This window comes from Abramis brama (assembly GCF_963993115.1).
Source record: "Abramis brama genome assembly, chromosome: 4".
NCBI classification, from domain to species: domain Eukaryota; kingdom Metazoa; phylum Chordata; class Actinopteri; order Cypriniformes; family Leuciscidae; genus Abramis; species Abramis brama.
This window is the reverse complement of record NC_139966.1, coordinates 8,109,257-8,133,847: the sequence shown is the minus strand read 5'-3', so window position 1 is coordinate 8,133,847 and position 24,591 is coordinate 8,109,257. Positions and strand designations below refer to the sequence as shown.

At 39.1% G+C, this 24,591-nt stretch overlaps 1 protein-coding gene and 1 long non-coding RNA gene across 4 annotated transcripts in view; one reads left to right on the top strand and one right to left on the bottom strand.

The window, feature by feature from the left end:
• Positions 1–24,591, top strand: part of LOC311081602 (protein NLRC3-like) — a 649,618-nt gene that overhangs the window by 304,126 nt on the left and 320,901 nt on the right. The gene's annotated exons all lie outside the window — the stretch shown is intronic.
• LOC311081626 lies at positions 4,997–19,869 on the bottom strand. Of its 2 annotated transcripts, none has more exons than XR_014605955.1 (3): positions 19,810–19,869; positions 19,048–19,204; positions 4,997–7,565 (listed from the first exon to the last, which is right to left on the bottom strand). It is a non-coding gene; the product is annotated as an uncharacterized lncRNA (long non-coding RNA). The 2 variants fall into 2 exon arrangements; XR_014605956.1 differs by lacking the exon at positions 19,810–19,869 and adding an exon at positions 19,379–19,460 and having other exon boundaries at positions 5,003–7,565.

Here is a 24,591-nt window from a genome sequence, read left to right as displayed (position 1 = left end):
TTTCTGATAAAGCTGACAAACCACAGATCATTCCAAAAACTTCCTTCTCTAGGGGAACTACTGGGGGAAATGGCCATGAAAATTGGTCTTTACTGAGGCTGCTTCCATTGATGATAGGTAGGCTACAATATCCCTGAAGGTGACCAATCATGGGAGATACTGATGCTTCTTAAAGATACAATGGAGTTGGTAATGTCAGCACACTTTACGGAAGAGTTAATCCACTTCTTGGACAGCAAAATCTCAGAACATCGTGAGTTATTGCAGAAAACTTATCCAAACTACAGACTTCATCCCAAACATAATTTTGTTGAACACTATCCTCAAATGATACAAATCTTTGGCCCTCTAGTAGATGTGTGGACGATGAGGTTTGAAGGGAAGCACACAGTTTTCAAGAAAGTTGTGCATGACACATGCAATTTCAAGAATGTAGCACATACCTTGGCTGTAAGACACCAGAAAATGATGGCCTTCCACTTGGATTCCTCAACATTCTTCAAGCCTCCTTTGCAAATTGATAAAGTGAGATCAGTTATAGTCACATCCTTCCCTGAGAATGTTCAGAGTTCACTGCATCAGCAAAATGGCAAGCAATCGTCAGTGCTGGTTGCATCCTCTGCATGTGTTCATGGTGTCAAATACTGTGCAGATATGATCATCTCCGTTGGCAGTTGCTCAGGTCTTCCAGAGTTTAGACAAATAACACACACTGTTTTTATCAAATTCTGTTAGTCTGCAGGATTTTGATCTCCTGGTATGTTGAACATTTACGTTGTTATGAATTGTGCTTTGGTGGGGCAGGGTGTCTTACAGTCACCCATCTGTCTGAGCTTAATGATGTTTTCCCCTTATCTGCCTACCGAGTAAAAGGCAATGTGTATGTGACACTGAAACGTTACACATTGTGCTAAATGACAATATATCAAATGGCCACTAAAGTGAATTTTTGTATTTTTTTTTTATTATTATTATTTAGGAACATGGAAAGCTATAAAGTAAGACTCATCCTAACTGAACAGGACATAAGGAAGTTGTCACTGGATGCAAAACCAGAAACTGTTGAAGAGCTGAAGATAAAATCAAAGGAAAATGCAATCTGTAGTATGACTTTAATTTGATGTATGAAGATTCAGACTTTGACAATGCCCGCTGCAACCTTGAAGACATTGGTGACTTACCAGCTTCAAGAGCTACAGTGAAGGTAATCCCATTGCTGGTTACTGCCTCAACCACCAGCATGTCTGATGACTCCTGTGTTTCTGATGATACAGTGATTCTGCCCACACAAAGCTCATCTACAAGACACAATGCATGACCAGAGATGTTTAAGATTCCTAATTTTTCTGTCGATGTGGAATTCAGACTCAGAGAGGCTAATCTTGCATATCTACGAGTCCAGACGTACCTGAGTGTAACAAGAGACATGAAGCATAATATTTTAGAAAAGCTTGCTGAAACTATGTACAAGTTTGATGCCTATCCAAATGAAGAGCGGATCAATTCTGTGGCACTAGCACTCATAAGCAAACATCCCTGCCTTAAGGAGCAAGGTTCACTGGATGGATGTTCTAGCTGGAAGCATAGCTTGAAATTCAAAATGGGAAACTATCGCACTAAACTAAGAGAAGCAGGATTTGTAGAAGTTGGTGTAAATGGGGGCAAAACAGGTGGCCCGGGAATGGCATCAAAAGGACTGAAAAGGCCAAAAAGGTCAGAGGTAATTACTAACCAGAACACCCTGAGGGGCAGAATGGAGACAGTCTAGAGGCTGCGAGACAGCTTCTGGTTGAAGAAATGAGGAAAGTTAACCCTAGTGGAACTCTCATTGCATCAAAGATGGACTAGACCTTCTCAATGCCAGGACCTGAGATAGTGCATGCTGAAACTCCATTGAAAACATTGATGGAGCGGTGGCCAGCTCTTTTTACAGAGAGACAAGTACTTACTCATATCCCTTTTTCCACCATGAGAAACCGCATTCTGTTTAGGTTTGGCTTTAGTCCATGCATTGACAAATTTCCACACTGTGCCATGCCCCTGTTTTTTTTTGCCTGTGTTGTAGGTGTTTGCAGAGTTTAACAGGATAGCCACCACAGATCTGCAGAATAACTTTTATGGTGCTGCGGATCGCTATACACCACGGTTTCTCACAATCTTCAAGTCCAAGAAAGGAATCGTTGGAGAGAAATTGGATGACCTTATACAGCAAATTAATACAGGGGTGAGTTTACAGCAGCCTTAATTTTATTTATTGATCATGGTTTTGCTTACAGTCTCTCTAGCTGTTGTCTAAAGTGTTGTGGGGTTTTGTTGATAAACACTTTAACTGTGGACTGTAAGTCTTAACAGTCACTTCCCCACTTAGGGGAACTAAGTGAAGTAAAATGTGCACTGTCAAGCAGCATTATGCATTATGACACTTTGTTAACTTAAAAGAAAACTTTTAAAGGGTCAGTTCACCCCAAATTAATATTCTGTTGTTAATTATGTTCCAAACCTGTAAGACCTTTGATCATCTTCAGAACAAAAAATGAAGTTACTTTTAATAAAATCCAAGTAATTTCTGTTCCTCCATAGGCAGAAAGGAAAGAAGTCATTAAAGTAGTGTCACAGGTCGGGGTGGGCAACTACAAGGAGATGACCTAGCCGCACCCCTCTTGAATTTGGGACACCACTGTGAGGAGCCGATACCACGGGCACACAGGCAAAGGACAACCAGACTGAATAAGATTTAAAAAGGTTTTATTTAATTAAAAAAATACTAATTAAAAGGAGGGAAAGTTTCGACTTCTTGCAGCTAGCCCACACTGCACTGGCATGCTCCTCTTCACGGGGCTCAGACAGACAGAGAATGGTGGCTTCTTCAGCGAAGCTGAACTGGTTCTCTTCACAGGGCTCAGGCGGACAGAGAATGGTGGCTTCTTCAGCGAAGCTGAACTGGTTCTCTTCACAGGGCTCAGGCGGACAGAGAATGGTGGCTTCTTCAGCGAAGCTAAACTGGTTCTCTTCACAGGGCTCAGGCGGACAGAAATGGATATCGTTGCTTCAACAAAGCTGAAGCGGGCACTGCTGGAGACACAATAATACCAAAAGCGGTAAAAAGAAAATCATCCACTGATTCATCTAGTCAAAGAAGTAATGGAAAGGAGTTCACCACTGGTTGATCTCATTCATTGGATTCCGAGACAGAAAAGATATTATTTTCATAAACGGGCTGGATCTCCTCGTGCCTTCGCTATGCACTCCCACTCGTGTTTCACTACAATCCACACAGAACAGCACACGTGATTATATCAATATATAGCACTGTAAATCTTCATAACTCACAGCTTAAGGCGTTGGCAGGGGCTTCCGATCCTCAGTTCTTCAATACAATCTCCTTAACATCCACAATAAAGCATAAGGTGTCCAATCCTCTCCAAAAGACAAGTTATAAGTCGTAAAGTTTCATCGTACCTTCCCAAACATCCATCACATCACAATCCAAGCAATGTATAACACTTATCTCCCCTTATTGATGAATTCCTACTGATAGTTCGATCTCCATTCTCCAAGTATCCAATTCCTCTTCCCATCCAGAACAAACACACCAGCTGGAGCACCCGACTGATGAACCCACGTTGGCAGGGACACAAGCGGCTGAAGCACACACTGGAAAACACACACAGAAAACAATCCAAAAGGAACAACTTCCAGCCAACACTGACCTCGAAGGCGACACCCCCAAAAACCAACACACTGTTCAGAATATGAAGCCCTTTTATATCTCTTCCTCTCACTGTGATTTCCAATTACCGCTAATTTGCGTCCTTCTCACACCTAGAATCAATCGTCAGTTAATGCTTTTGCCCGGAGTTACAGGAACCGGAGCGCTCTCGGGTCCCACGCCGAAAGCGCTCCCCCCCGGAAATCATGACCGTGCACAAAGGTTCCGCGAACAAAACGAACTTTCGAACAAAAGTTCCGCCTCTTCATTCGTCACCCATGACATCCCCCCCCACCAATCGGTTCTAGTCCCTAGGACCGGTTAACTTCAGACCATTCGCCATACCTTTCAGGGGGTCTACCCCGTGTCTCAAGGGCCAAAAGCGGAACGAATCGAAATGTTCACCTGTTTATCATGATATGTTCTGACAATAAAGAGTAGTTTAAAACCACTATTAATGCTCTGCTTTCTACAACTTTCACTTAGCAGCAAAAATCTGCCTTTAAACTTGAATTTGACATTTATCGTGATAATTATCGATATCGACTGATATAAAAAAAATGATCGTGATAATTTTTTTTGGCCATATCGCCCAGCCCTTTTGGAAAGCATAACATATTCAACATAATTAATAATTACTCACCACAATCAGTGGCCACTCTACAGTAGCCATGTTCTTCCATAATGCTCTCAGGGTCAACGTTGACCAGGGGACTCTCTTGAGAGGCATATGCACTGAACTGCAGCAGAAACATGTTAAGGTCTTGTTCACAATTGGTCTTTTCGGAGTTGCTGAACATCAATCCTGTGGCCACAGCTCGGTATTCACATTCAAACTGAATGGAGTCTGGGTTGTCACGATTCCCCCCACGGGTTGAAACACACACCAACATCGGTTTTCAAAGTAAGGAAATCAGCAAGACTTGGCAATTACTATATATGGATAACATTAATTATATATCACATATATGTATTGTAGCGTTTATACGCCCGCGTAAATATAATTAATTATTATTCATAACGGATTATGATCAATAATTAATAATTTAATTATTTTCAGAATTTACTGTAGCAGAATCAATAGTATGATCATTTTATCAGTTCATCCAATGAACAGAAAGCATAAACAATTATTAACTCTAGGAAATATAATATCTTCCTGGCCAAGAAAGAATAATCCCCAGCTAACAGTAAAGAAATAAATCAAGGGTAAAAGCATAGGTAACGTAGATCGCAGTTCAAGACAATAAATTCGTAAGCACATAACACAAGTAATACTTCTCTTTTCAAATACAAACAATACTTTATTGATTATATACTAACACATAAAACTAATATCTAACACAAACACACGCACACATTCATACAAGTTGCCGAAAGAAAGAAAGAAAGAAAGAAAGTTTCTTTCTTTCTTTTTCAAAGAAAAAAGAGTTTGGAAATAATGAGTTTAAGAGTGAGATGATGAAATCTCAAGATTCTATGCACTTATAAGACATAACCTGAACGAACCATCAATAATTAATTTCACCCTTCGTTTCTTAGGTGGGTTACAAAATCTGTATCAAATACACCAGTTCAGTTTAAGAGTCTGGAGGTTACTTGCTCGTTTTGGATAAAAGCGTCTGCTAAATGACTAAATGTTTTGCGTTCCTTTTGAGAATTCCTTTGGTCGGTGTCAAAGGGGGTTCCCCGAGTTCGTTCGTTGGCTGGTGTCCCCGTTTTTGGATAGATGTCTGTGGCGGCCACTCACGTGGTGTGGATGGCGGATTGATGGAAAGTCTTTGTTGAAGCTGGCTTTGCAGAAGAAACGTGGACCGAAATCTTGCCGCAAAACTTAACTTAGAACCGAGACTCACAACGGAAAAGAAAGGAAAAACTCAGAAAAGAAAGAAAATTGAGACGAGAGTAGTAAGATGGCTTGAATAAAGCTGTTGAACCCGTTCTTCTGATCTTAATTTGGGTTCTTTGTCTCTACGCATCTACATGGTTACTAGTCTGTCTGGTCTCTTCTTCATCTTTGTTCTCCCCCCCTTAACTAACGCTCTGCGCTGGGTTTTTAAAGGGTTTTTTTAAAACAAAAAAAGGTTTGTTACTCCTACAAATGGGAGTTCTGACTGCTGCTTTGTTTCCAAAGTCGTAAATCATGTCTTCCCTGGGGGTGTCGGTTCTCTAGCTTTAATTGGAAACCAGATGCAACAGTTTAGGCATGATTTCTAATTATCAGAATACGAAACATTTTGTACAGATTCCATTCCAGCCATCTTGCTAGTTGTGTTCGTAAGATAGCATTGATATGAAACAGTACACACTTTCATTCACACATCTAATATCTAACAATCATATTTCATGACTTGTATGGGATCTAAACATGTATAGACACATATAGGTTGTAGACAACAAAGAATTATGTAATTGAACGATGTTTGATTATAGGTCAGTCAATAATTGTTCTGGGATGAGTTTTATGGATTTTGATATGTAAAGTCTCTCTTGGTGTGTAAAGTTTATGGGGTTTAAGACATTCCAATGAGGTCATGGATATTTCCTGCTGAAATCTGTTTTGTTCATCTCTCATGGGACCTTGGTCTCGGTCATTCTCTTAACCAATCAGTGTTCGGCAACAAAGCTAGCATTGACCAGTTCTTTCATTAGTGCTGGGGGGGCTCTTTTAAATAGCCAGACTGGTGGCGCCTTGGGACCTGATGGCAAGATTGATGATGATGATGAGAAGTTATGAACAAATCTTCCCTCCTTCATTTGGCGAGAAGCGGAGAGTTTGAATTAATCTTCTGGAAGAAGATTAGTCTGTGTTTGGTTCATACTCGCAGTCGTTACAATCTCAAAATCATTCAGACAGTGTTGTAAACAGGGCCGTCCTCAGATGAAGCCCACACTCAGCTGTGGTGTGAAAGTAGCCTTGATTTCTAACAGATACACATTTTCTATTGCCAAACCAAAGAACACAAACATTACATGACTTTACATATGTATTTGTAAGCGTGAAGTTTTATTGCACTGATCACAACTCCAGAGTGAATGCGTAGATTGTTGAAATTTTTCTAAACCTCTTCTCACACTGAGGAAAACGGCTATTTTCTTTCCGAATGAGTTTGCAAATGCCGTTTCAGGTTTGTGTGATATGAGAAACTCTTCTTACACTGAAGACACTTGTAAGGCTTCTCTCCAGTGTGAGCTCTCATGTGAATCTTAAGGTTTCCTTTAATCGTGAAGCTCTTTCCACACTGAGGACAGGTGAAAGGCTTTTCTCCAGTGTGAACTCTCATGTGATTCTCAAGGTTTATACTTTTTGTGAAACTCTTTCCGCAGTGAAGGCATGTAAAACATTTCTCTCCACAGTGAATCATCATATGATGATTATTAAAGCTATCTTTAAATCTGAAACTCTTTCCACACTGATCACAAACAAACCTTTTCTCTTTACTGTGAACTTTCATGTGTGTATTAAGGGTTTTCTTCTGTATAAATCTCTTTCCACACTGAGAGCATATGAACGGCTTCTCTCCAGTGTGAATTTTCAAGTGGCCTTTAAGGTTTTCTTTTCGACTGAAACTTTTTCCACACTGTTGACAGGAGTAAGGCTTCTCTCCAGTGTGAACTCTCATGTGGCCTTTAAGGCTTTCTTTTCGACTGAAACTATTTCCACACTGTTGGCAGATGAAACGGCTCTCTCCAATGAGAACTTCCATCTGGACTTTAAGGTTTCCAGTTCCTGTTTTATGAGTCTGTGAGTAACTAGTAGATTTTTCCTCAGTCATGAAATTATGACATTTCTCGTACTGATTTTTCTCTTCAATTGCATTCAGTTCTAGACTCTCTTCTTTCAGAGTCATCAGGTCTAAAGTGAAAAGAAACAAAAACAAGTTAACTCCAGTTTAATGGCACAAAACAACATGCATGAAAATATGTAAAACATCAAATCCAACAACATGTATGCTAAATCCTATACCCACTAAACAACTGAAAAGTGTGTAACCTGTAATCTCAGAACTTCTCAAAATTGTTATTAATTGCTTTCTTTAGGATACGTCCCAAATACTTTCAAACTGGCAGATATCTAACCCTTTGAATAAAGAATGAATTAAGTTTGGCATTTTAGTTCCAATTATGATTAATCAGATTCAAAAGTTTATTTAACAAATTTATTAAACAAAGTACACTGAGATAAAGCTCAAGGACACAACACAGCATGTTACACAAACAAACTGAGGGACACCCGGGGGATGACAGAGATGGAGCCATTGGAACAGAAATATCTGTGGAGACCAGAAAGATATATGGGCGTGATGTAGGGTGGCCATACATTCGGATTTTGGCCGGACAGTTCGGATTTTAAGGCCCCTGTCCAGCGCAACCTCAAGCCTCATTTGTCCTCCTTTTTGGAGTTACGTTGAATCGGCCTGAAAAAAAACCCGCTCCAAAATCTTTATTGGGATGCAGCAGCATAGTGTCTAATGCCGTAAGATCTCTGGTCAAACAAATGATTGGCTGAAAGTGGTGTGAAATAAATATCTGATATATAATTGGTTAAAAACTTAAACAAGCCTCCACGACGTGGAGTCCACGTGCTGCCTACGTCATATCATAACGTTAACATGCCGAAATGACAGAGCTCATTTAATCTGGAATGGACAGAAGAGCACGAGTTTGGCCATGATGACCCTACAGGAGCTGCTGTTGCCTGAGCTTCTGTTGCGGAGGGAGATACCATCGATATGATGGACAAAATTGTATTGTAGTTGCGACTACACCAGAGTCCTATGCAATTATTCTTGCCTCACTAAATGCCGCAAAGTGTCCTCCTTTTTGGTGTTATGGAAATGGCCACCTGAGCGTGATGGCACTCCTTATCATAAGTGCACATACATACTTTTATAACAAGACAGTGATTATCTAGTCTCAGTCAATGTTTAGTTACAACTCTTAACAACTGAACAATAATAAGAAGGAAAGCAATGTATTGACAATTTGACATTGATTGACTATTGATTTATAGGCTATATTGAATTTAAAATGTTGATTAGCTGGACATACTAGTCAATATGGATGCACATCCCTCAGTAAATAATAACCATAAATCAAGTATTGCTTTAACATGCATAATAAAACAGTGACATTAATTTATTAATTCACAGTTAATGCATTTTTTATATCAAGAATCAATTTTTCACTATTTACAATGTGAATTCTTGATATTAGGAATGGAATTTTTACAAGTAACAATGTCTATTTTTGATATCAGGAATTACAAGGTTCACTTGTGAAAAAGTGAATTCTTAATATCAACAATGACGTCATCACTCACAGATATTCTTGATATAACAAGAATCAAGATATTTTAAAGAATTTTTTTATATCTGCATCACTAGATCACTAGTTAAATATTACACGAGCCAAGCCATTGTATAAATAGTATTTTATATTTGAAAATGCATAAAAGGAAATCTGGGGGAGAAGGTTTGAATGGGTCTGATGCAGCTTATAAAATTAGTTGTTATCTATAATTTGCAGGTGCTATGCTTAAGTTTGTCCGTAGAGGAGATGCTGGATCATCAGCCAGTACAAGCACAGACTCAGTTGATCCACATCCAGCCTCAGCCAGTACTAGCACAGACCCAGTACAGCCAGCTTCAGCAAATACAGTACAGACGTCTTCAGCAAGTACTAACACAGACCCAGGTGAAATACAGGCAGCCTCAGCCAGTACTAGCAGTAGCGGTTTTAGGCACGGGCGAACCGGGGCGGCATTTTGGGGGGGGGCGGCGCCGCCGGCACGAGCAAAAAAAAAAAACATCTGCGCCGCGAAGCGGTTTTCTATCATCTATCATTTCACTGTGTGGGGAATTGGCAAATTTGCGCCCCCTGCAGCTGCAGGCGCCCCTGCTTGCTGAGAAGATGCCGCGCACAGAAGCTGTTTGTTTGAGAAGGGGAAAGGGGAGGGGGCGCGGAGGCGCGGGCGCGGATGACAGTTCACCTCTGGGTCTCTCCCAAATGGAACGGACAAGGGGGGGGGGGGGGATCCATATAGTTATCTAAAGCCCCTTTCACACAGCGCATTGAACCCGGGAAATTGCCGGCAAATTACCGGAACGCCTTCTGTGTGAACGCAAACACGACCCGGGTTTAATGCCGGGATCGATGCCGGGTTGGGGACCTAGTAACATTGCCGTGTTCAGTCCCGGGACGCGCGCTGTGTGAACAAAAGACGTAATAATGCCGTGTCGGAGTGATGACGCTGAAGCCGGGATCGTTCGCCAGCTGTGAAACGGTACGAAATGCGCAATTTTATGATCGAATCAGAGAAATAAATGCACAAGCGTGGTTTGCCGAGAGAGAAATCGCAGCTCATAAGCAAACTGAAGACGCTGCTGAGACATTACAAGTCACATCGATGTCACGTGTCTTTCCGGGACATACACGGGTTGTGTGTGAACGCGCTCTCTGATTCCGGAAAATCACTGGCAGTGTGAATGAACCAAAATCAAATGAACCTGGGTCAAATCCCGGGTCACTTTATCCGTGTATTTTCCGGAATCTCTGTGTGAAAGGGGCTTAAGTCAGTCACACCTCGACTTTCTTCCAAATAACGCACATTTCATTCATAATATTATAAATACAGGCCTCTATATTTCCTGCACATTTTTGTTTTTCTGAATGGTCTGAATAAAAATAGGTAATACAAAACGATTACTTGGTCACCACCACCAAGGTGAATTGGTTTAGTCTTGACTTCTGGTCGTGACTCGTGAGTGACAGTTGGTATGGGGAGGATCAGGGGAAGTCTGTTGATTGTCGATATCGAGTGCCAAATAAGAGATGGACAAGAAAGGTCAAAGCCATCAGGTCAGGTGTCCAATTTAGAAACGAGCGAAAGATAAAGGTATGCAACTATGTTTTCTTGGTACCCATGTCATGAATGAAGGGGCAATATTAATTGGTGGGTATAACTCTTATTTGTTATCCTTTTTGCTAGGGATGCACCGAATATTCGGCCACCGAAAATTTTCGGCCGAAAATGGCCCAAAAGTGCATTTTCGGTTTTCGGCCGAAAGACGTTTATCACCGAAACAATACGGCCGAAATGTTGTGATGATGCAAACAGCAGATACCGCGACCTGCACATGCTTGTCTGAAGCAACATATCTGCGGTGTGGACGTATTTCAAAATATCTGAGAGTGACCCATGGACAGCGATTTTCAAAACACAGACATCCCAAGTCTTGCGAAAGTTCCGGGAGTCTCCCGCGTATTGATAGCGGCTCCCTGATGCCCGCAAATTAGTTTAAATCTCCCGGAATCGCGATCGAGCATGAGCGCACATACGTAGCGCGCGACAGAGAGAGGGAGCGAGAGACCTTGCGTGTGTGTGCAGAGCAGCCGTCATTTCTCAGAGGTGTGTGTGTTTACCTTAGCTGTTTATGGTTTTTGCAACTCACGTCCATGAGCATATAGCTGCAGATATTATTATGGGCTATGGCAGTATTGACCTAAATGCACTTTGTTTTTATGAGAGAACATTTCATTTTCAAACATTTCTGCAGGCCAGTAGGCTTTTACATTATTATTTAATGTACACATGAGTGGGGTCAAGTTAAACATTTAATTTTATACTTTGCAATGTGCTAAATAAATATTTGCATAAAATTTGTATTGATTTATTCTTTGAAACTTTAATATTAATTTATGCAATTGCAATGCATTGATTTTAGTAAAGTTAGTACACAGTCATAGCCATAAATGCAATGGTACTAATAATTGGCATCATTTCTTTCGGTGTTTCGGTTTTCGGCCTTGGTTTCCTCTTTTTCGGTTTTCGGTTTCGGCCAAGAATTTTCATTTCGGTGAATCCCTACTTTTTGCTATGATTCTTCTTGCTATGCTTAACAATAATTCGGTTTTAACTCAAACACGAGATCTAATTTCACCATAATATTGTGCTTTGCAACAAAACTGTGACAAGTTCAGTTATTACACTGCAAAAAATGCTTTTCTTAATTAGTATTTTTGTCTTGTTTCCAGTCCAAATATCAAACATTTCTTAAATAAAGATGCATAACGTTAACAAAGTGGTAAAATGACATAATATATTAAGTCTTGTTTTCTGGGGAAATAATTTTTTTATTTATTTCCCCAGAAAACAAGACTTAATATCTTAAAATTGAGTGAAACACTTAAAATTGAGTTTTTGCTTAAAACAAGCAAAACATGATGATCTGCCAATGGGGTAAGAAAAATTACACCCCCCTGTATACATAAAATTAATGGGGGGGCGCTCGAAGGGGGTCTCGCCCAGGGTGTAATTCAATGTAGAACCGCCACTGAGTACTAGCACAACCAGGGGTGTACAGCTAGCATCAGATACAAGCAGCTCAGACCCAAATAGAACAGTTGCCGCTCCACCAAATGACCCAGCAGATTGGCCCCCAGTCTTAAGAGACTTTATGAGGACTGAGTTAGTATGCAGAGGTCCATTCAAACCAGGACTGGATTTTCTTTCCCTAAAGACAAGTCTAGATGAGCTTTCCATTCAGGGTTATTACAGAGACATCTGTCAAATGGGGAAAAGATTCCCAGGAGATGGCTTACGTACTCAATCAAAAATAATGCTGTGTATTGTTTTTGCTTTAAGCTCTTTTCTACAAAAGACTACAGAATTATAAAGGAAGGTGTGAATGACTGGTCAAATATCAATGCCATTCTGAAACACCATGAGAGTAGACCTGAACACACAAAACATATGATTAAGTGGGGAGAACTTGACTAAGTCAGGGACAGACCCTTGACCAGATACAAAAGACCATTTTTAAGGGCAGAAAGAAAGAGATGCCGGGATGTCCTTACACGTTTAATATGTATCACCCAGTCTCTGGCTGAACGAAACCTACCATTCAGGGGTTCATCTGAAAAACTCTTCCAACCAGATAATGGAAACTTCCTAAAAGAGGTTGAGTTACTGGCAAAAATTTACCCCATTATGGAAAATCATCTCAGCAAAATAAAAGATGGAGAGAGACATGCTTATTACCCAAGCATAGATTATAGCTTGTGAGTGACAAGATTCTGGAAGCAACAGTGACTTCAAATAAGAGACTCAAAGTACTTCTTCATTATCTTAGACGGTACACCTGACATTAGTCACCAGGAGCAAATGTCCATTGTTCTGAGAAGCGTGGCTTTAGGGGGAAAGCCAGAGATCAAGGAGCACTTCCTCTGCCTTGTGAATGTTGAGGTTACAACTGGCTTGAATCTGTCCACTGTCAACTTAGATAAGCTGAATGAGCTGAAGATTCCATTTGAAGATTGGATAGGGCAAGGTTTTGATAATGGGGCCAACATGAAAGGCAAGAACCAAGGAGTACAAGCCAGACTGCTCAGAAGAAATCCCAGAGCCGTGTTTGTCCCATGTGGAGCACATACTCTAAACCTTGTCATTGCAGACACTGCAAAATCTTCAAAAGATGCAGCTGGGATTTTGGGCATGTGCAAAAGCTCTTCACTTTCTTTTCAGCTGGCACACAAAGATGGAGTGTTTTAAAGAATCACATGAACATAACCATGAAGTCATGGAGTGACAAAAAATGGGAGGGTAGGCTCAAAAGCGTTCAATCAGGTATCAGGCTTCTGAGGTTCGGGAGGCATTACTGGAAGCCAGACAGACGATCAATGATCCTGTGGCCAAAGTGGAGGCACAAGCACTTACAGAGGAAGTTGGGTCCTACCGCTTCTTGATTTGCTGTGTTGTATGGTGTGAGATACTGACTATTACAAGCAAGGTGAACAAGCTTGCTGTAGTATCTGCTGGTTCGGAAATGCCACTGAATCACAGAAAAAGATAATCAGAAAAACAGTTACTACTGCCAACAAATTCCTTGGGATAACACTACCGAGCATTGAACACATTTACAAAGACAGAATGGTGAGAAAGGCCAATAATATTGTGAGTGATTACACACACCAGTTGGCATCTCATTTTAAACTACTGCCATCTAGGCGTCGTTTCTGCCCAGCCCTTCTGACCGAGAACAGATCCAAATTCTGTTTTGTACCACAAGCCATAAAAGCCTTAAATCAGTCAAAATAAGCTAGATGTCCAGCTGGCCTGGTCAGATGCAGGGGTGTATAGTATAGTGTATTGTATTTTATTGTATTTGTTTGTGTCATATATCTGATGTCCTGTCATGTAGTGCCTTGCGACTGCGCCGCAAACAAAATTGCCCCACGGGTACAGTAGTACAGTAGTAAAGTTATTTACTACTACTATTGTACATACCGGGAAACTGGATTCTCTGAGGCCCAGACAACAGACGAAAGCATTTGTGAAGAAAGTAATGTGGAGGCTGTTCTGAAAGAGAAGAGACAGAGAAACAGCAAGACGCATTTCAGCTATTAGGCTCCTGATGAACCTTCAAGTCAACTTCTTTAACATTGTGGTCGACTATGCTGTGACATCCATGGCTGAGAGATTTGAAACACTCAACCAAGTGAAATGCATATATGGAGTGCTGCTAAACTTCAGTACTGCCTCTCAGATGTCTAGTGAATCTTTAAAGGCTCACTGCATGGAAGTTCAAAACACTCTAACCTTCAGAGATAACTGTGACATCAGCGGAATGGATCAGGCACACGAGATTCAGAATTTACCTGATCTGCCATCAGATAAGATGACTGCCTTTGAGCTGCTTTCCTTTCTCTGTGAGAAAAACCTGGAGGAACTCTATCCTAATCTTTGGATAGCCCTAAGAATTGCAGTCACCCTGCCTGCAAAAGTAGCATCGTCAGAGAGGAGCTTTTCAAAATTAAAGCTCATCAAAAGCTACCTGAGGTCTTCCATGTCACAGGAACGTTTGAGTGGATTGGCCATCATGAGCATAAATCATGATGTGGGGAAACACCTGTCCTATGATGACATCATTGATGATCTTGCCTCAAGAAAGTGCAGAAAAGGAATATTTTGATGGTTAGATTATAATTCAAGATTGTATGGCAGAAATGCCTTTGTGTAAATGACTGCTTAATTAACTATGTGATATTCTTTCTCAGTTTCTTCTAGACAGTCCAAATAGACTGGTGCCCATACTGAAAATGCCCAGGCTGTAGAGGAAACCAAAGTTAATCCCAAAAGCCAAAAGCTCTTGAAGTTTACCTAGCTCACGGGTCAGGTAGGAGGGCTCCTTAGCAGAATTTAGCATCAAACATATTTTGCGTTCGTCCATCTGTGCAAGAGATTTTAACCCTTTATGATTTAACCAATTCCAATTTAACCTAATGTTTCAGATAGTATGGCAAGTGTGAACACATGAATCGGATATGGGTCACAATTGAAAGAACGTGTAAACGGATGGTAAAAAAAAAAAACGGATATAACAAAACAAATCAGAATTGGGCATCAAGACCTGCCGTGTAAACGAGGCCTTATAAAAGTTCAATGTGTTACTCTCATCCTTCCCTGAGGATGGTACTCCTCTGGTAGTCCTCCACCTAACTCAGGCTGCTGACTTCCACATTCTGCTTTCCTCGTTTGACCTCAAGCGAGTGTCTACTGCGGCTACTCACAAATCAGGTAACTAATTGGACCTTAATCACACATGCCACTATTCCATTAATCACTGATTTGCTCCACTAAACACCTCAGATCACTTCCTCATCACTCTTAACTCTTAACCTCAACCTGACTCCTGCATAGGGGTGGGTGATATGGAAAAAATATCATATCACGATTTCTTTCAGGAAAATCACGATTCATGATTTTATCACGATTCTCTTTCATGTTGGTTTTACTATTTTGCAAGTGACTGAGCATTACAGCCAATCTAATTTCCCTATTTTAAAAACAAAGCCTTAACAAAATATGAAATAAAAAAAGAATGGCAGACAATTAGGCCAAAGTGGCGCAAATAAAAATAGGCTACACAACATAATATACAAATGAAATAAACAGTTTTTCAGCTACAGTAGGTGTATTTAACAGTAGCATTCTAGAAAAAAATTAAATGAACAAATTTAACAGCAAGATGTCCTATCCACACAGAACGTAGGCAGGCATTATGCAAGAAGTGAAGTAGTGACGTGTGAACTTCACGAAAATAGATTCAGACTCCTAACGACTCGTTTGAGCAGTTCAGAGACAACTTTCTGTTGAGATAAACTAATTTTACTTATGATGCACTTTCAGCTTTACAACTTTGCAGAGTGTTTACATTCACATACAGCTACATCACACACTGCATGAAAGGTAACTTTCAAAAATCCATAATAAGGGCTTGTTATTGTTTCGAGGAGTAAAGGTGTTTTAATCAGTATGCCTGGAAACAAAGTGGTACATTCTCAGAATCAGCCGAACGCACAAGCGCTCTTCTTCGTCAGCATTTGAGTGTGCAGTTAAAAACTAGCCTAGAGCGCCGTCTGCTGTTAAAAACTAGCCTAGAGCGCCGTCTGCTGTTATAAACTAGCCTAGAGCGCCGTCTGCTGTTATAAACTAGCCTAGAGCGCCGTCTGCTGTTATAAACTAGCCTAGAGCGCCGACTGCTGTTATAAACTAGCCTAGAGCGCCCTCTGCTGTTATAAACTAGCCTAGAGCGCCCTCTGCTGTTAAAACCTAGCCTAGAGCGCCCTCTGCTGTTAAAACTAGCCTAGAGCGCCGTCTGCTGTTAAAAACTAGCCTAGAGCGCCCTCTGCTGTTAAAACTAGCCTAGAGCGCCCTCTGCTGTTAAAACTAGCCTAGAGCGCCGTCTGCTGTTATAAACTAGCCTAGAGCGCCGTCTGCTGTTATAAACTAGCCTAGAGCGCCCTCTGCTATTAAAACTAGCCTAGAGCGCCGTCTGCTGTTAAAAACTAGCCTAGAGCGCCGACTGCTGTTATAAACTAGCCTAGAGCGCCCTCTGCTGTTAAAACTAGCCTAGAGCGCCGTCTGCTGTTAAAAACTAGCCTAGAGCGCCGTCTGCTGTTATAAACTAGCCTAGAGCGCCGTCTGCTGTTATAAACTAGCCTAGAGCGCCGACTGCTGTTATAAACTAGCCTAGAGCGCCCTCTGCTGTTATAAACTAGCCTAGAGCGCCCTCTGCTGTTAAAACCTAGCCTAGAGCGCCCTCTGCTGTTAAAACTAGCCTAGAGCGCCGTCTGCTGTTAAAAACTAGCCTAGAGCGCCCTCTGCTGTTAAAACTAGCCTAGAGCGCCCTCTGCTGTTAAAACTAGCCTAGAGCGCCGTCTGCTGTTATAAACTAGCCTAGAGCGCCGTCTGCTGTTATAAACTAGCCTAGAGCGCCCTCTGCTGTTAAAACTAGCCTAGAGCGCCGTCTGCTGTTAAAAACTAGCCTAGAGCGCCGACTGCTGTTATAAACTAGCCTAGAGCGCCCTCTGCTGTTAAAACTAGCCTAGTCTGCTGTTAAAACTAGCCTAGTGCGCCGTCTGCTGTTAAAAACTAGCCTAGAGCGCCATCTGCTGTTAAAACTAGCCTGCTGTTAAAAACTAGCCTAGAGCGCCATCTGCTGTTAAAAACTAGCCTAAAGCGCCATCTGCTGTTATAAACTAGCCTAAAGCGCCATCTGCTGTTATAAACTAGCCTAGAGCGCCATCTGCTGTTAAAACTAGCCTAGAGTGCCATCTGCTGTTAAAAACTAACCTAAAGCGCCATCTGCTGTTAAAACTAGCCTAGAGCGCCATCTGCTGTTAAAACTAGCTGTTAAAACTAGCTGTTAAAACTAGCCTAGAGCGCCATCTGCTGTTATAAACTAGCCTAGAGCGCCGTCTGCTGTTAAAACTAGCTGTTAAAACTAGCCTAGAGCGCCATCTGCTGTTATAAACTAGCCTAGAGCGCCATCTGCTGTTAAAACTAGCTGTTAAAACTAGCTGTTAAAACTAGCCTAGAGCGCCATCTGCTGTTAAAACCAGCCTAGAGCGCCATCTGCTGTTAAAACTAGCTGTTAAAACTAGCCTAGAGCGCCATCTGCTGTTATAAACTAGCCTAAAGCGCCATCTGCTGTTAAAACTAGCCTAGAGCGCCATCTGCTGTTAAAACTAGCTGTTAAAACTAGCCTAGAGCGCCATCTGCTGTTATAAACTAGCCTAAAGCGCCATCTGCTGTTATAAACTAGCCTAAAGCGCCATCTGCTGTTATAAACTAGCCTAGAGCGCCATCTCATTGAATTTTATTGAAATTTATTGAAAAGATTTCTGGTACAGGATATACAATCCTCTATTCCAGACTCTAAAAACACAAACAAATATACATATAAAATTTCAACATTTAAAAAAATAAACATTACATCTCATAATTGAAGATTTTCTAACAATTATAACTAAATTACACAAATTAATTACATTAGTTAATAACAAGCTTTATAGTTATACATAACATCTTTAGACATGCAAAATGCGTCCAACCTGTTCTTAAAGGAATGAATAGAAGGGGAACACACAACTTCTTCTGGAAGCTCATTCCATGATTTTACCACACGAAGTGTAAAAAAGTTCTTTCTCTTTTCAGACAGACATGTTCTAGGGTAGAGTTTTAAAGAATTCCCTCATGTCTCGTACCTATTGTTCCAGAACTGAAGAATAGGCTCAACTGTTACATCGTATATTCCCTGTACAAGTTTATATACCTGAATCATATCTCCTCTATATCTCCTAAATTTGAGTGTTGGTAAACTTAATTTCCTCAATCTATCTTCATACGACATATTTTTCATTCCTGGAATTAATTTAGTAGCTCTTCTCTGGACTCTTTCCATTTTTTCTACATATTTTAATTTATATGGGCACCAGACCGAGCTTGCGTATTCAAGATGTGATCTTACCAGGGATTTATACAATGGTAAAAAATATATCCTTACCTAAATTTTGAAAAGTTCTTATTATTATTGCAATCATAGATGTTGCTTTTTTAACTTTTTCAGAAGTGTGTTGAATTAAAGTGAACCATCCACCACAACACCTACGTCCCTCTCCTCACGTACAGAATTCACCACTATTTCCCCAACTACATAATTGGCTATAGTGTCATTTTTTTTTCCCCCAATATGTAAACATCTGCTGTTAAAAACTAGCCTAGAGCGCCGTCTGCTGTTAAAAACTAAGCTTAGAATCGAATCTGAAAAAACTGGAAACGATCCATGAATCGCAATGCATTGATATATTGTCCCAGCCCTAATACCTCACATTTCATGATTTGAATACTTGTTTTGTTTTGGCTATTTCTTTATTGTTTTTTTTTCTAATATAATATGTGATTTCATTGTTTACTTTTGTCACAAGTTGCATCTATAAATAAAGAGATGCATGACACAGAAAGACTAAAGAAAGACTTTGAGAATGAAACTAACCTGTGTGTTCCTCAGTTTCTTCATGTTTGACTCTGAATGTTTCTTCAATCTTCACGTCTTCACTCTCCTCTTTAATAAACGCCATCTTTATAATAGTGTGTCACATGGATCTCAATCGCTTCACCAGGAGTTTTTCTGTGTGTTTGGACACTCTGTCCTGTTGAAGAGGAGAATAGTTAACAGAAAGAAAAACACTCTAAACTAAATCTCTGAGTGTGTGTCAATCAGATCTAGTTCAGTAGTTCAGTTCACTGGTAAGAGAGTCAGTCAGAGAGAGAGAGAGTTAATGGACTTAAATGATCAGATTAGACTAAAAACACTCAAAACTCACTATGATGAAAACATTGTCAGTTGATTTGTAGAAGTTGTCATTCCACATGTGTGTGTTGTTGTTGTTGCTGCATTTACACTGGTGAACTGCAGGAGTTGTCAGCGTGATTCGGTGATTCGAGCGCTTACAAACTCTGAATCATTTGATTCATTTGAATCTGAACCGGTTTCGAAAAGCTCCGTTTCTCTATCATTACTTGCCAGAGAACAAACAGCGTGTTTATGATGAACTGACTCACAATATAGGGAGCGAAATGAGACGCACTGTTTCTGTTACATTCATTCACTTTCCTTATAAAACCTATGTTCATTAATAGATACAATACATTACAATGTTACATTCAGTAATAATTAGCTTATTTCACAGTTCTCAATATAATCGTTTGAACGGGTTGTATTGAAAAACACTTTAAATGATTAAAAAACACAAACCTTTCTTCAGCAGAATCACAGATGCAGGAGCGCGGCGCAGCCTTATGACGTCATATTCCCACACAAAAATAAAAGTCCCGTTTGAAATAACAAAAAATCACATATAGAAACCACATTAAAATGATAAGATTTAAAGGGTTGATTTAAAGGATAAATAACAGATTTCCAAAGCTAGCAATACCACTGAGAGTTTTTGGCTTATAAATGTAAGCAAGAGTAATCGAGTGTGAAATGATCACAGATATACAGTTGCAGAGATATCTACTTTTTAAAAACTAAAACTGAATCCTTATCATGATAAATATCTTATTCCATCTCAGTTCCTCCACAGAATATATAAATATAAATAAATAAATAAAATCTAATTTCAGCTTTGTTAAATTGTATATATATATATGTATATATATATATATATATATATATATATATATATATATATATATATATATATATATATATATATATAAATGGCAGTGATTGTAAAGAATTACACTGATGATATGTTTAAAATAGATTTTGACTGTCTGGGTGGAAAACTTAACCCTTAATCAGTGTTTGAAAAGGATAACACTTAAGGTGTTTGGGGTCATTTTGACCCCAAACTTTTAAAGAGCGATTGCATAAGGAAATATACATTTTTATATGGAAAACTATATATCATTTTTTTTATTTACTTCTCAACTATACATTTATGCTGTGTTTTTGTGGAAATTTTGAAGTTTTTTACCTATTTACTGCACAATTACATAACTAGGCCATAAATTGGCTTATGAAAAATGATTTTTTAAAGAAAAAATCACTTAAATAATGATATTAATTCAATATAAATGGTTTTTGGGCATTGCTCTATGTGTTAGGGATGGAATACTGCCATCTAAAGGTTAGTCGAAAAAACTTATTTCTTATGGGAAAGGAATTAAAGTGCAATGGCCAAATGTATCCAATAGAGGGCCATAGAGAACCATTCATTCACTCATTTTCACTTCTCCTCACAAATTTGATATATATATACATATATATATGTGAATATTTATTTAAACATTTTGAAATACATAAAAAATCTAATTATTATTATTATCAAATTAATTATTATAATTATATAATATTAATTATATAATTATTATCAAATTATTATATACATTTGCAGAACCATTACAAGTCACCACTATGACATGATTGTGTGTGTGTGTGTGTTGGTGTGTGTGTGTGTGTGTGTGTGTGTGTGTGTGTGTGTGTGTGTGTGTGTGTGTGTGTGGGAACAAGCTTGTTCCATGTTGCTTATGTGACATTTTTCAGATTTATGCCAGTTTAGTTGATTTTATTTGCCAATTTCTATACAAATGCTCTCTGTTGCAGTGACATACATGTGTGTGTTTGTGTGTGTGTGTGTGTATGAGATAGAAAGTTCGTTCCACTTTGGGTTTATGCTCTAGGACCAGACCTTGATTTAAATGTAATTTTTTTTAGATTTATGCCAGTTTTGTTTATTTTATTTGTCAATTTCTATAAAAATGCTCTCTGTTGCAGTGACATACATGTGTGTGTTTGTGTGTGTTTGTGTGTGTTTGTGTATGAGATAGAAAGTTCGTTCCACTTTGGGTTTATGCTCTAGGACCAGACCTTGATTTAAATGTAATTTTTTTTTAGATTTATGCCAGTTTTGTTTATTTTATTTGCCAATTTCTATAAAAATGCTCTGTTGCAGTGACATACATGTGTGTGTTTGTGTGTGTTTGTGTGTGTTTGTGTATGAGATAGAAAGTTCGTTCCACTTTGGGTTTATGCTCTAGGACCAGACCTTGATTTAAATGTAATTTTTTTTTGATTTATGCCAGTTTTGTTTATTTTATTTGCCAATTTCTATAAAAATGCTCTCTGTTGCAGTGACATACATGTGTGTGTTTGTGTGTGTGTGTGTATGAGATAGAAAGTTTGTTCCACTTTGGGTTTATGCTCTAGGACCAGACCTTGATTTAAATGTAAATTTTTTTTAGATTTATGCCAGTTTTATTTATTTTATTTGCCAATTTCTATAAAAATGCTTTCTGTTGCAGTGACATACATGTGTGTGTTTGTGTGTGTTTGTGTGTGTTTGTGTGCGTTTGTGTGTATGTGTGTATGAGATAGAAAGTTCGTTCCACTTTGGGTTTATGCTCTAGGACCAGACCTTGATTTAAATGTAATTTTTTTTTAGATTTATGCCAGTTTTGTTTATTTTATTTGCCAAATTCTGTAAAAATGCTCTCTGTTGCAAAAACATACATTTGTTTGTTTGTTTATGTGTTTGTGTGTGTCTGTGTGTGTGTGTGTATGAGATAGAAAGTTCGTTCTACTTTTTATTTATGCTCTAGGACCAGACCTTGGTTTATATGTAGAAATTTTCAGATTTATAATGGATTTAATTTGATTTTTTTGACAAACAAAATTAAAAAAAGTCATTTTTTTCATTTTCCCATTCATTTTCAATGTGGGGTCATTTTGACCCCAAACACCTTAAAAGGTAAATTTTTTTTTACACACCTTTAGAACAACCAAATCAAGCCCAGTTTTTTTGTGCATGTTTAGATAGGTTATTTAGGAAAAGTCCCAGAGTTTCATGCCCCTGAGATGAAGGTAACATTTTTAAAAAATGAAAGAAAAGTCCAGTGGGGTCATAATGACCCCAAACACTGATTAAATAAAATGTTAAAATCATTTTGTCTAAATGGTAATGAAATCTGGTTTAAATGTTATTATCTTTAATAAAATTGGCGAATGGAATTTGTGCTGAAATGTGGCTAAACATCTCTTAAACTCTCAGTTTCACAAACTGTTTCTCATTTACTGGAAACTGATTTACTAACATAAATCAGTTTAAAAAATTTACCTCTAAACTCTGAAAAAAAAAAAACTATTTTGCACTAGTAACACAAACTAGTTCCTCTCAGCACCTTTTGGACAAAAATGTCTGCAATGAAACCCATTAAAATTGCAGTTTTTCATCCCAGGGCCTTTTAAATATAAAATGATGCAATCTTTGTTAAGAGGCTTTTATTCCGTTGGCAAGGCTTGAATTAAATCAAAATGTTGCTCTGTGCCCAAACAAACTCTTACTGAAAGGTCATTTTTTGAGAGATCAACCTCAAATCTGAAACACAACTTCTTTAGATGTATGACTTTAATTTCATAGCAGTTTTAAAGTTAAACATGTTTCATAAAATATACATTTTATATATATATATAAAAAAAAAAAATCAAAAATAATTTTCATAAACTTAAACCTTATTTGGTTTCACTTTTTAAAATGTTTTTACTTCAACAAAAATCTGCCAAGGGTCTTTTTTAAAATGAGGCTCCCAAGCCTCAAATTGTTATGACAGTTTTTTGACACAGACATTTATGGACCTATGTGTAACTTTATTTAATTGATGCACAGGGGTTAAATATTCACAAATATTGAGAGATGAACAGAGGGACCAAATCTAAGGCCAACAGAAACCCTGAAAAGCAAGAAAAAAGCAAGTGCTGGAGGACACCGGGAAGGGGTCTATTACTCGTGATAGATTCAGACGGTCAAATTCAGCGGGCACACAGAGCTCTGGCACCAAAGCCTAACGCAGAACAACCCCAGAGAGCCATAGCTGTGAACCTCTTACAATACACTACAGTAGAGCATGTCCTGAGAGCCTGGGAGAGGAAGGTAATCGGACTCGGAGAGCGGAGGATTTTCTCTGACCATGATTATTCTTCGGCATTGCCAGAATTCTAGACCTATATCACTCCTTAATACAGATTATAAAGGTTATACTTCTAGCTTAGCCTCCAGATTGCAGGTGTTTTTAGGTGTTTAGATGAAGACTAAACAGGTTAAAGGTCGACAAACATATGATTAGGGCTGGGTATCGAGTTCGATACTTTTTAGGCACCGACTGAATTGCCTCGATACTATCGAGTATCAAAATATGTCTCGTCTATCGGTACCAAATTTCGATACCGGAGGTGTTAATCTCGTCAACGTCAGTGAGCCAATAAGCATGCAGCATGATTGGCTGTGGCGGAAAAACACTAGTTTACACGGTTGCCCAAAGAGACGTGGCTCGCACGTGAGGCTGTAGTGTGTGTGTGTGTGTAAGTGTCCTAACCCACATGGATGGAAAATATGTGGAAAAGATCAAAAGTGTAGCTTCGTTTCACCAGAATTGCAGCGCGCAATGCAATTTTTGCGACAAGATAATTGCTGCCAAGACCGGCAACACGACAAATCTGATGGAGCACTGAACAGCGCACAGAATAAAGTAAGAGCAGAAAGTTGATCCGTCTTCGACTGCAAGAAAACCGAAACTCAGCGTGTAGGACACTTGCCTCACAGACAGGAGAAATAGGCCTTGAGATGCTTGAAATATGTCTACTTTTAAACTAACCAATTTGAAACAAAAAGCTTTATTATGTAGTCCAAATAAAAGGTGCATTTCTCTCTATAGGCGAGTCAACACAGACTCAGGTTCAACACTAGTTTATTAATAAACTATTAAAAACAATTCCAGACGAATTCATAAACATAGGCTACTTCTGCCAGTGCTTTGCAGCAAGCTTTATGTGTGCTGAGCGCGAGGCATATATCCCGTCCCCAGTGGACTATATTTAATTCAATTCACATTTATTTGTATAGCGCTTTTCACAAAACATTTAGTTTCAAAGCAGCTTTACAGAAAATGCATGAGTCCACATTACAATCTACAGTGATCTGTTATCAGAGGTGACTGTGTAAGTAATGCATTTCAATTAAATTCTCATTCAGTTTCA